Raw genomic sequence first — 12,931 nt, 5'->3', positions numbered from 1 at the left:
TATTTAGCGCCCTCTGATTATTTTGCGTATTTGATGGTGCTACATAGCCTTCCCGGTTTGGTGCCTTCTTTTGATAATTACTTACTTCTGGTGTGGTGCTCATGGGATCTGTTACAACCTTCTAGAAAGCTTTTAAGGTCAGGACTGATATTACAGTTCAGCGTTTTATATATATAAAATACACATGAGAGGATGTGCAGGGACTTAATATCTAACATATTCAGAGATTTGAGTAAGGGTACCGAGTGATGTCTGGGGCCAGAGTGAGATATTGTCCTAATAGCAGCTTTGTGTTGAGTAATTAGAGGACGTAAATGATTTTGGGTAGTAGAACCCCAAGCACAAATACCATAGTTGAGATAAGGATAGATGAGAGAATAATAGTGTCACCAGGGCAGGGCGAGGTACATAATATCTGATCTTAGAAAGAATGCCAACAGTTTTCAAAACTTTTTTTATATATTTAGAATGTGACCCTGGAAATTCAGCTTGCGGTCAATGAGAACGCCAAGGAATTTGCCATCTACTTTGTTACAAATTTGGGTACTGTATTGTTAATCCTGAGATTTATTTGATTTGAGGATTTGTTGCCAAACAAAATATAGGAAGTTTTGTCAATATTGAGGGTGAGTTTGTTGGTAGTTAGCCAGTGATGGACTTTATTTAGCTCAGTATTCACTGTGACATTTAGAGCAAGGGGGTCAGGACTGGAGTAAATGAAGGTCGTATCATCAGCAAATCGAATTGGTTTGAGATGTTGGGAGGCATTTGGAAGGTTATCTTGAGGTTATCTTGAGATGATTTCGGGGCTTTTTAGTGTCCCCGCGGCCCGGTCCTCGACCAGGCCTCCACCCCCAGGAAGCAGCCTGTGACAACTGACTAACACCCAGGTACCTATTTTACTGCTAAGTAACAGGGGGCATAGGGTGAAAGAAACTCTGCCCATTGTTTCTCACCGGCGCCTGGGATCGAACCCAGGACCACGGGACCACAAGTCCTGCGTGCTGTCCGCTCGGCCGACCGGATCCCTTTCAGGTCATTAATGTAGACGAGAAAGAGGAGAGGGCCAAGTATGCTAATGTTGATGGGTAGGGTGGGAGAAATTGAATTATTCACAAACATACTGGAGCCTGTCAATAAGGTAAGACTTAATGTACTGCAGGGAGTGACCTCTGACTCCATAATGTTGTAATTTAAGAAGAAGGTTTTGGTGGTTGACAGTGTCAAAAGCCTTATGCAGGTCTACAAATAACCCAACAGGGAACTCATTTTTATCAAGAGCTGTATGTATCAAGTTAATCATACCAATAAGTCCATCATCAGTGCTTTTTTGGGGTCTGAAACCATATTGACAAGAGCTAAGTATATTGAGTTTGTAAGATAAGAGTAAAGCTGCTTATAGATTAGTTTTTCAAATATTTTTGATAAGTTTGGCAGAATTGATATAGGTTTGAAGTTGTTAACATCAGTGGGATCACCACATTTGTGGACAGGGGTTACTCTCGCTTTTTTTAGAATATCTGGAAAGGTCTGGAGTTCAAGTGACTTGTTGAAGAGCAATGCAATGGCAGGAGCTAAAAATCTGGAGGCTTTTTTGTAAATAAGAGTTGGTATCTCCTTAAGGGCACTAGACTTGGTTTTAAGGGAAAGGATTATGTCAGTAACATCAGTGGAATTAGTAGGCATTAGGTACAGAGACTGGATAGTTTCCTGTAAGATAGTCCTGAATATTAGTTCTGGATGATGGAATATCATTTGCAAGGGATGACCCAATGGAAGAGAAGAACCTATTGAACTCGAGAGCAGTGCCAGAGGCTGAAAGCAGACCATCATTATTTGATAATGATGTAATGATTATTTGGTTTGTTATTTATAATCTTCTTTGATCCCAATATTTGAGAAATTGTGCTCCATGTTTTCTTAATATTGCCCTTTGTGTGGGAAAATTTATCTTCGTAGTATTTAATTTTGGCTCTCCTAATTATTTTAGATAGCAATGATGAATAATTCTTTGAGAATTCTTTGGAGACGATTCCTAACCTATACTTCTTCTCAAGGTCATATTTTTTATTAATGGATTTAAGTATCCCCTTTGTAAGCCAAGGATTGTTTAGCCTTTTAGTTGTGACTTGTTTCTTTAGCATAGGACAGTGGGTGTTATGAAGGCTGAGAGGTTTTTGAAGATTACACTGCTAGGTTGATGTCCCCTATGTTCCCTAATTCAGATTCCCAGTTGATATTAGCAGCAGCAGCAGCTATAAAATTGGCTATAGCAGTTTCATTGTGCAGCCTAAAGCTTATCTCCCTTGCCTCTAGAGGTGGTTTGTTAATGTTGGTTAGGAGAAATGTGGGGTAATGGTCTGTAGTGCTATCGATGATTATCCCTGAAGTAAGTGGAGAGGTTATGTTGGTCCAGATGTGATCAAGAGCCATGGCAGTACTGTCAGTGATTCTAGTAGGTCTAGTGATTACGGGTATGAGGAAGCAGGAAGCAGATAATTTTAAGTAGGTAAATTCTAGCAGAATTAATAAAATGATAACAGATACATTGCAAGAAAAACATGAGATGAGAGAGATTAGTACTGTAAGTATATTAAAGCACATTGGTATATTAAAGCTCTGATTGATTACATTGACAACTTGATTGGTAATTTAAACAAGATTAATACACCATTTAAAAGCAATTCTGAAATTAGAAAGTGTAGCATAGGCCCCTAGCACAGGGTTCTTTATGTGGTCCTCAGGTGATAGTTTTCTATCAAGAACCACCCCTAGATCTCTTTCTTTAACAGAGTTCTTTAAAGATTTCTCACATAATTTATAGGTTGCGTGGGGTCTATTTTTTCCTATTCCACATTCCATAACATAGCATTTATTCACATTCAATTCCATTTGACAAGTGGTGCTCCATACACCTATTTTGTCCAGGTCTTCTTGAAGGGCATTGTAAGGGCACAATAGTTGTAGCCTGGTTGCATGATAAGCTGTACATTAGAGTACAAACTCACGAAACCCGTTCTTATTTGCTTATAGTATAACTATGTACTTTAAACCATGAATGTAGAACCAATCTGCATTTATAAACACTTCAAACACAAGAGTAACCACGTGGAGCCAGTACCAAATTTTTGCATTGGCAGGACTCAAAGAACCAAAGTGTGTGCATTACACTTATTTAAACACAGAAAAAAGGATAATTTACTAACAAGGAATAATTTCTCAATCGCCCAATTACAGTTCCAAACACTCAGATATAAATAAGAAGTCGATACCCTCAGTGAAGTGGGGGTATCTCAGGAGCACCCACTCCCTTTCCAGCCCGTTGTCATCCTGAGGGGGGCTTGGTAGACGGCTGCTAGGGTGTAATGCTCCATGAGACGGTCCTCTGTCCTTTTGGAGCCTTATGCTCCTGCTGCCATCTTCACTAACTCTGCTGGTCCCTATCTCCTCTTCCTTATGTTTTATATCTGGCATTTATATTTATCTTCATTTTTTTTTAACCAGGTTTCTGCATTTATATTAGGAGTTTGTATTTTCCCAGGAAGCATTTAATTCATGGTGTTAGCCTAAGCTGAGCTAAATATTTTATTAATTAATTTATTAATTAATTATAATCATTAAAGAGGCTGTCAAATGCTCTGTGCAGACGGGCTCCCAATAGCCCGTCCTACATGGACATTTCGTTCTGAGTAGCTACATCTAAAACAACAACATGCCTTGTGCGCATCTCGATTGGTTTATCTTGTCTTTAGACATTGTCAATGGTGTCATAGTTGATGTTGATTGCATGTATCTTTGATTCTAATATTCTGATGAATTATATGCTGTGGAAATTGATCAGAGAATTATTAATAGGCTGCATGTAATTTACGAACAGTACTGTACTATTTTCTAAAAGATAAAATATAGTAAATTCCTGTATTGTATCTATTTGTAAGAACCACAATTGAGATAGAAACACAACTCATAGTTAAATATGAAAGTAGTTCCCGTGTGTCTGATCTTGCTACCAAGTTTGATAGGATGTTAAAATAGGATTTCATTGATACTTATTAATTCAATAGTAAAGATAATTTGGCATTTTAGTTAATTTTTCCTGTCATTGATTTTTGAGCATAACATTTGGAGCTGACTTGTCTTGGGTATTTCAAGTTATTCTTTAGGTGAATTGATAACATCTGTAATTATCAACAATTATAATAATTAATAACTCATAGTTAATTGCCGTAATTATCACAAGAAAGTTCTAAGTTCTTGGCTTTTCTATTAACTTCTTCCTCACGAGTCAGGGACGAATGCGTCAGTGAAGTTTACAGTGTAAAAGTGAGGATGGTGGCAGCAGATTAACATCAATCAGTGGTCTTATTATAATTATCTTTTTTAATTATCATAATTATAGTTTTTCTCACTGCACAGTGGTTTGTCTTCATGTTGGCTAACTTTGACTAAATATGAGGTTAATTATTATGGCTACAAATTGGTGAAGGTAAGCTTGACTTCTTATTAATGGTTACAGCAGTGTTGACCATAAACATTACAAAAGGGCATATTACAATTGGTGATATTACAATGGAGGCAGGGGCGAGATAGGTCGGCCTTCAAAGGTCCATTTGGAGGCTTTGAGGTCCAAAACTGGCCTCCAGGGAGGTAGGGAAGGTCAGAGAAAGGGGCAGGGGGGGAGAGTGATGTGGCCCAAGTACATTTAATAGCTACACCAGTGACCCACATCACAAATATATGGCTCTCGTCCTGATGTAAACCAAGAGTCTGGGAACAGAAAGGAAGACTCTGGAGGAAAAAGGAAGAGAGAAGGGAGAAAGGAGGAAAAAGAGGGAATAAGGAGCATGAGAGGGAATAAGGAGAATGAGAGAGAATACGGAGAATGAGAGAGAATACGGAGAATGAGAGAGAATACGGAGAATGAGAGAGAATACGGAGAATGAGAGAGAATACGGAGAATGAGAGGGAATAATGAGAACCAGAGGGAATACGGAGAAAGAGGAGAATAATGTAGGAAATAATAGAGATTTCCCTAGCTGTTGCACCTTCTATATACTGTGTAAAAAACAATAAATAAATAAATAAAATGTTAATGGATGTTATTCCAAATAGGTGGGTTGCATTATGAGTAATGCTCGGGATACGAGAGAGTAAGGTTTAACAAGCCAACCTTAGATATAATTACAGTGATTTATGACATAGGAAAGATTAAAATACTCTATCTTATAATTTTGGCAATACAAAATTTCCATAGATATTAGATAGATAAGGAAAGTATGGTACAGTACTATAAAAACATTTGCGGTTCAAGTCGGAAAAGAATGTTTCGGGGCAAAGGGACGTTTTCCGGCACTGTTTCATATGTACTCACATGTCTTTTATTTTTTTAATTATCCTTTGTTTTTATCATGAAATACGTACATAATAGTATCAATTTGTAAGAATTCATTAACGGTCATATTGAGTTTCATTATAGATGCTACAGTAATACTGTATAGATTTCTCAAGGAATGAAAATTTGATGCTGTGTTTGGTTCATTTATTTTACCTATACTGTACAAGGTACAGTATATTGTAATAAAGTGTTCAGTTTAAAATTTTTAGCTATTTCTCCTTTTTAAAATTATACTTTTTTGGCTCCGAAGTTCAACTTGCTGACACCAAGTGTCTACTGTGCTGTCACATCATACAGTTTCAGGACTGAGCACCTCCTCCCCTGCCTGCAAACAAAAAAAAAGAGAACAAATTAAATAAAATAGCTTATGACCCATTAACATTCTTGATTAAAAATTATACTTTAAAAGTGCCTTTTTGGGTGGCCCCCTCAATAGCACCTCCAGCTCAGGCATAATAGGAAATCAACGAACATGACAGGTTTTTCTGACAAACTCGGCCACTGGTAGAAAAAAACATTTTACGCAGATTTGCCTCCTCCTTGTAACAGGGAATGAGGTAAGGTAATTATCAAAAGAAGGCACCAAACCGGGAAGGCTATGTAGCACCATCAAAGTGCGAAATAATCAGAGGGCGCTAAATATCACCAAGAATGCCAATACGAGAACAAAAACGCATAAGGCGAACGATATCAAAAGTATCCGATTCACCTAGAATTCTATCGAGGGACAAGTGACCGCGAGGGACAGTCGGAAAGCAAGACACACGCTCATCCTGGAAGTCAGGACATTCAACAAGGATATGCACAACTGTAAGAGGGACAACGCAATTCGGACAATAAGGAGCAGGGCGGCGCTCCATTAAGTGACCGTGGGTTAAGCGAGTATGACCAACCCGCAGCTGTGCCAAAGCAGTTTCCCACCGCTGGTTACGGTGGCAGGAGGAAAGCCACGGGGACACACTACGTTTGAGAGTACGCAGCTTGTTACTAACCACAGAGGACCAACAACCCTACCAACGGGCAAGAATGGAAGAATGAATAACAGGATAAAAGTCGGAATAAGGAATACCTTTACGGGAGATGGGACAAGAACGGATAGCTTCCTTAGCGGCAGCATCCGCACGCTCATTGAAAGAAACACCAATGTGGCTGGGAACCCAGCAAAACTCTACTGATTTAAATTTACTAGAAATAAGAAACAGCCAATGTTGAATCTCGATGACCACCGGATGGACAGGATTAAAGGACCCTAGCTAGAGCCATGAGGGCACTACGAGAGTCAACTACAACCACAAAGGAGGAATGAGAATGAGAAAGCAAGAGACGAAGAGCATAGAGAATAGCATAAAGTTCTGCCGTAAAGATGCTAGCCTCCAAAGGGAGGCGGCACATATAAGTACGGTCAGGAAAAACAATAGAGTAGCCCACACCGTCCGCAGACTTGGACCCATCTGTGAAGATGGAAATAGAGTGGGAGTGCGAAGAAAAGTGCTCAAGGAAGAGGCTTTTCAGAATTGTAACAGGGAATGAGTAATACAGTAATTCCTGTTTGTCACTGAAAGACAGCCTGCACTCGGGCTTATCGAGGTTCCCTTCCTAGGCCAATTACTGACCTTTCCAAGGATGCAACCCATGTGGAAACCAACCTGTGAGATATATATTTAATTTATATGAATTTATATAGAATTTATATTACTGTACATTAATTTATATATTTTGATAGCAATTTTTATGATGTTTAGCGGACTGTATTTCTGCAATATTCTCACTACTCGATTCCTTGCACATTAGGGGGGTTATATTAAATTTATATATATGCAGTCAAACTACAGTATTAAACTACACATATTAGTAAATAAATTTTGGAGGCCTTATCTTATTGTATGGTGGGCCTAGTCCACCAGGTATAGCTAGGATGTAGACACCAAATAATCCTCGTGCGAGGCTAGCTTACAACACCCAAGTAACTGATGTACCAAGATTAATTCTTGCTTCCTCTTTTATAATTCCTGTCAAAGGGTACTAGCTGTAAAGCCATAATCCTAATATATGACAGCTATATCAGATGAAACATTTGTTATATTATTAGATAAGGACCAAGGAATAATTACCTGGGTTGAGTCATTGCCTCATGTCCTAACCGGAATTAATCATATCTACCTCACATTACTGGCCAATAATGACTTGGATAAGATTTCGGAAAGACACTTCCCTTGTTTGGATGTTAACTGCGTGTTAATGATGATGGAAGAAGCACTAATTTGATCTCCATAACACTTCGTCCAAAGGAAATTATAGGAGCTGAATTTGCTCCAGTGACTCTGGAGCTCTACAGTCTTAACCCTCAAACCGCACATATCATATATAAATGATATCAGTGACAAAACCGAAACCGTGCACATCATTTATATATGATTTTGTGTCTAGCGCTATAATTTAAACGCCCCGCCTGGGATAGGGGCAGCTATAGTACAGCCACTACTGATAGTTGCCAGATGCCACCTAGAAAAAAAATCCAGGCCAACATTCTTGGGTGTTACAGCATCAGTATTGAGCAAGCCACCAAGGCTGGCGCATGCAGCACGAGCTCACAGCACCGCTGTTCAGCTTGTGACCACAGCATCGCCTACAAATACCATAATATAAATGATACTGCTATTATTTAGCAGTGATAGTATTACTGAAGCCCCCCTGACTGTGATAAAACTGACCAGGATTCTGATAATAGCAGAATTGTGGTGATATTTAGCGCTGTGCTCCATGTAGGGAGGAGTAAGGCTGTGGAGGGAGGGTTGTGCATGGCGTCTTTTCCTGACTGAGTGGCCACCATTTATTGACTGCACTCACCATACCAGCTTATTGGTTCGCTATGGTGAACACAAATGTAGATACTTACTTATATATAACGTGTGTATAGTGTGAGATAACAGCGAGAGGAGTAGGTTGGGAGCCGCCATTTTGGTGAGGGAGGAGCGTCGTCTGCACGAATTGGCATGTTGTTTACTGATGGCCACTATGGTCTTTGGGCACCATACCAGCTTTATTGTACAGGTATGGTGAATAAAACAGGTAGATACTTATATATAATGTGTGTATATAGCGTAATAACACCACAAACAATATTGTTGGAGGACAAATATTAGTGCGTCTGGCCTTGAGGGCGGCCGCCGATCAGCTGACTGTGTGAGTAGCTACGTCTTTGTGCCTTTACTCACCATACAAGCTTAGATGTACAGTTATGGTAAACAAAACATGTAAATACGTATATATAACGTTTGTGTATAGTGAAAAAATACAGAAACAGAATTGCAGGAGGTGAATGAGGGTGAGTGAGGTGGTGTTGAGGGAGGGAGTGGCAGTGAGTGGCTCGCTGGTGTTTGGCGGTCACTCCTCGTTGCTTTTTGACTCACAAGACCAACTTAGTAGTTCGTTATGGTGTACAAAACTTGCAGATACTTATATATAACCTGTGTATATAGTGTAACAACAGCAAAACTATTTGTTTATTGTTTTATGAACATAATAATTGAATCACTAATATGCACACCATAATTTTGAGTACAGCGATGGTTCACACATTTTATAATATAAATATACCACAATTCACTGTATGGAATAATATTACTGCAAAAAAAACTAAGAAAAAATCAATCAGAGATATTGAAATAATTAGGTAATAATATATTTGTGGCAACTGCCGTCTGACAGCTCGGGCAGAGTAGACCTCGTCTGGCGAAGGCTCTGCCAACACCCCTTTTATGCCACACTTCCCTACCCTATTGCGGCTAAAATATGCCACCTACGATTTTTTTGTTATTTTTTCCGTGATCAGGGAACAAAAATGAACAATTCTATAAGACGAAAGAAATTTTTGGATTTTTTTTTTTTTGTTGCGCCTGTGGGTGTGAATTCCATTTGGGCCCCTAGCAGTTTGAGGGTTAAACAATGGCTGATCTCCCTCACCACTGACGCTCCTGGCTCTCTTTGTCCAGATGTCAATGAGTGATAGAAGATAGAGAGTCACATTTACTCTATTTTGATACTGTTAATTAAGTTAATTCAAATGAGATGTTTTTATGATGTTATAAGTCCAAAGACAACTGTATTAAATATAATTCCCAACAGAATAGCTGGTGAATTTATAGCACTATGTGGCAATGATATTCCATTTTCTATTGACGGAAAATTCCACTGTGCCACGTCTTGTATGGGAGAATTTATATACCGTTTTATATAATATTATATATATATATATATATATATATATATATATATATATATATATATATATATATATATATATATATATATATATATATATATATTAGTATATTTTGGTAGCAGTCTTTCCTGTAGACATATATTATTATATATGACCGAAAAAGTAAGATTAATAATTCTAACACGAATTTTCTCGATCTTTCGTACGTTTCTTTTCACTGTTGGTGGTAATTCAAAAATCAATTCTCCAAAATTCATTTTTATTTCTAGTCCGACGCGACACTTGAGCGCGTTTCGTAAAACTTATTACATTTTCAAAGACTTTAGCTTACACATACACAACTGAATAGAACTTACACATCTTCGATTTGTTTATATCTACATTTGAGTGAGGTGGATGGGGTGAGGTGGTATTAATAGGGTATTAAATTCCTAAACACAAGACAGAACACGAAACAATGGGTATTGAATGGAAGTGATTTGTAGAAAGCCTATTGGTCCATATTTCTTGATGCTTCTATATTGGAGCGGAGTCTTGAGGTGGGTAGAATATAGTTGTGCATTAATTGGCTGTTGATTGCTGGTGTTGACTTCTTGATGTGTAGAGCCTCGCAGACGTCAAGCCGCCTGCTATCGCTGTATCTATCGATGATTTCTGTGGTGTTTACTAGGATTTCTCTGGTGATGGTTTGGTTGTGGGAAGAGATTATATGTTCCTTAATGGAGCCCTGTTGCTTATGCATCGTTAAACGCCTAGAAAGAGATGTTGTTGTCTTGCCTATATACTGGGTTTTTTGGAGCTTACAGTCCCCAAGAGGGCATTTGAAGGCATAGACGACGTTGGTCTCTTTTCAAGCGTTCTGCTTTGTGTCTGGAGAGTTTCTCATGAGTAGGCTGGCCGTTTTTCTGGTTTTATAGTAAATCGTCAGTTGTATCCTTTGATTTTTGTCTGTAGGGATAACGTTTCTATTAACAATATCTTTCAGGACACTTTCCTCCGTTTTATGAGCTGTGGAAAAGAAGTTCCTGTAAAATAGTCTAATAGGGGGTATAGGTGTTGTGTTGGTTGTCTCTTCAGAGGTTGCATGGCGTTTCACTTTCCTTCTTATGATGTCTTCGACGAAACCATTGGAGAAGCCGTTGTTGACTAGGACCTGCCTTACCCTACAGAGTTCTTTGTCGACTTGCTTCCATTCTAAGCTGTGGCTGAGAGCACGGTCGACATAAGCGTTAACAACACTCCTCTTGTACCTGTCTGGGCAGTCGCTGTTGGCATTTAGGCACATTCCTATGTTCGTTTCCTTAGTTTAGACTGCAGTGTGGAAACCTCTGCTCTTTTCCATGACTGTTACATCTAGAAAGGGCAGCTTCCCATCCTTTTCCATCTCGTAAGTGAAACGCAGCACGGAACTCTGCTCAAATGCCTCCTTCAGCTCCTGCAGATGTCTGACATCAGGTACCTGTGTAAAAATGTCGTCAACATACCTGCAGTATATGGCCGGTTTCAAGTTCATTTCGACTAAGACTTTTTGCTCGATGGTACCCATGTAGAAGTTTGCAAACAGGACACCTAGGGGGGAACCCATGGCGACCCCATCTACTTGCTCATACATGTGCCCATCCGGGCTCAAGAAGGGTGCCTCTTTAGTACAAGCTTGGAGTAGTTTCCTTAGAATGTTTTCTGGTATGTCAAGAGGAGTGCAGGCTGGATCACGATACACTCTGTCGGCTATCATCTCGATTGTCTCGTCCACAGGTACGTTGGTAAACAGCGATTCTACGTCCAACGTCCAACATCACCTCAGCACTGAAACAAGGATTATCAAGAAACTAACAACATTATATGGAGGACCTATGGCAATTCCACGACCAAGAGATGGCTTCCTGAACCTTGCAGGAATTAACCTCACTGAGGACCAAGTCACTCTCCTAAATCTGGGCATAAACTGTCATGTTATGTCCAGACCGAGTGAGATGGCCCGGAAAGTAGAGTTGGAAATTCTGTTGGACGACATATTTGACCTCGAGACACAAAAGAAGGTCACTACCAAAGATACCTTACAAGCAGAACTTATTGCAGAAGGAGGAAAGAATCGAGGCAATTACAGAAGCACCATACTGTCCCCCGAGCTCAAAGCGGCAGCTAAAAGCCTTCGTGAGAACAAGGAGATAGTTGTCAGGAGAGGTGACAAGTCGCCAATATATGTCATTCTTAAAAAAGACGAATATCTGGCGAAAATGAACATCATACTCTCTGACCATACTAAGTTCCAAAGGGTAACGAAGGACACTACAGCCGAATTAAAAACAAAGGTCAACAAACTGATCGAAACTGTGAACGCCAAGAAATCCGGACTCCACCTGCCAAAGATCATTGGGGAATATAAACCTGGATATGCATATGGAAATGTCAAGACACACAAGCCTGGAAACCCACTTCGGCCAATCATTAGCCAGATACCCACACCCACGTACAGACTGGCGAAGCGACTCAACAGCCTGCTGACTCCTTATGTTCCTTGCGCCTTCAGCCTGAAGTCTCCAAAGGAATTTGTTGACTTACTGCGGGGCACACGGGCCACAGGGATAAGAGCCTCGTTGGACATAGAATCGCTGTTTACCAACGTACCTGTGGACGAGACAATCGGGATGATAGCCGACAGAGTGTATCGTGATCCAGCCTGTACTCCTCTTGACATACCAGAAAATATTCTGAGGAAACTACTCCAAGCTTGTACTAAAGAGGCACCCTTCTTGAGCCCGGATGGGCACATGTATAAGCAAGTAGATGGGGTCGCCATGGGTTCTCCCCTAGGTGTCCTGTTTGCAAACTTCTACATGGGTACCATCGAGCAAAAAGTCTTAGTCGACATGAACTTGAAACCGGCCATATACTGCAGGTATGTTGACGACATTTTTACACAGGTACCTGATGTCAGACATCTGCAGGAGCTGAAGGAGGCATTTGAGCAGAGTTCCGTGCTGCGTTTCACTTACGAGATGGAAAAGGATGGGAAGCTGCCCTTTCTAGATGTAACAGTCGTGGAAAAGAGCGGAGGTTTCCACACTGCAGTCTAAACTAAGGAAACGAACATAGGAATGTGCCTAAATGCCAACAGCGACTGCCCAGACAGGTACAAGAGGAGTGTTGTTAACGCATATGTCGACCGTGCTCTCAGCCACAGCTCAGAATGGAAGCAAGTCGACGAAGAACTCTGTAGGGTAAGGCAGGTCCTAGTCAACAACGGCTTCTCCAATGGTTTCGTCGAAGACATCATAAGAAGGAAAGTGAAACGCCATGCAACCTCTGAAGAG

At 40.1% G+C, this 12,931-nt stretch overlaps 1 protein-coding gene across 2 annotated transcripts in view; it reads right to left on the bottom strand.

The window, feature by feature from the left end:
• Positions 1-5,525: 5,525 nt before the first annotated feature.
• LOC123754130 (zinc finger protein 708) overlaps positions 5,526-12,931 on the bottom strand; it is a 34,588-nt gene continuing 27,182 nt past the window's right edge. For both annotated transcript variants that reach the window (XM_045736329.2, XM_045736331.2), the window contains one exon: positions 5,526-5,720. The gene's annotated coding sequence lies outside the window, so the exon portion shown is untranslated. The remainder of the gene's footprint in view (positions 5,721-12,931) is intronic.

Source organism: Procambarus clarkii, chromosome 6 (genome assembly GCF_040958095.1).
Source record: "Procambarus clarkii isolate CNS0578487 chromosome 6, FALCON_Pclarkii_2.0, whole genome shotgun sequence".
Lineage (NCBI taxonomy): Eukaryota > Metazoa > Arthropoda > Malacostraca > Decapoda > Cambaridae > Procambarus > Procambarus clarkii.
Note: the sequence above shows the minus strand (reverse complement) of the source record. Positions and strands in the feature narration are given on the sequence as shown.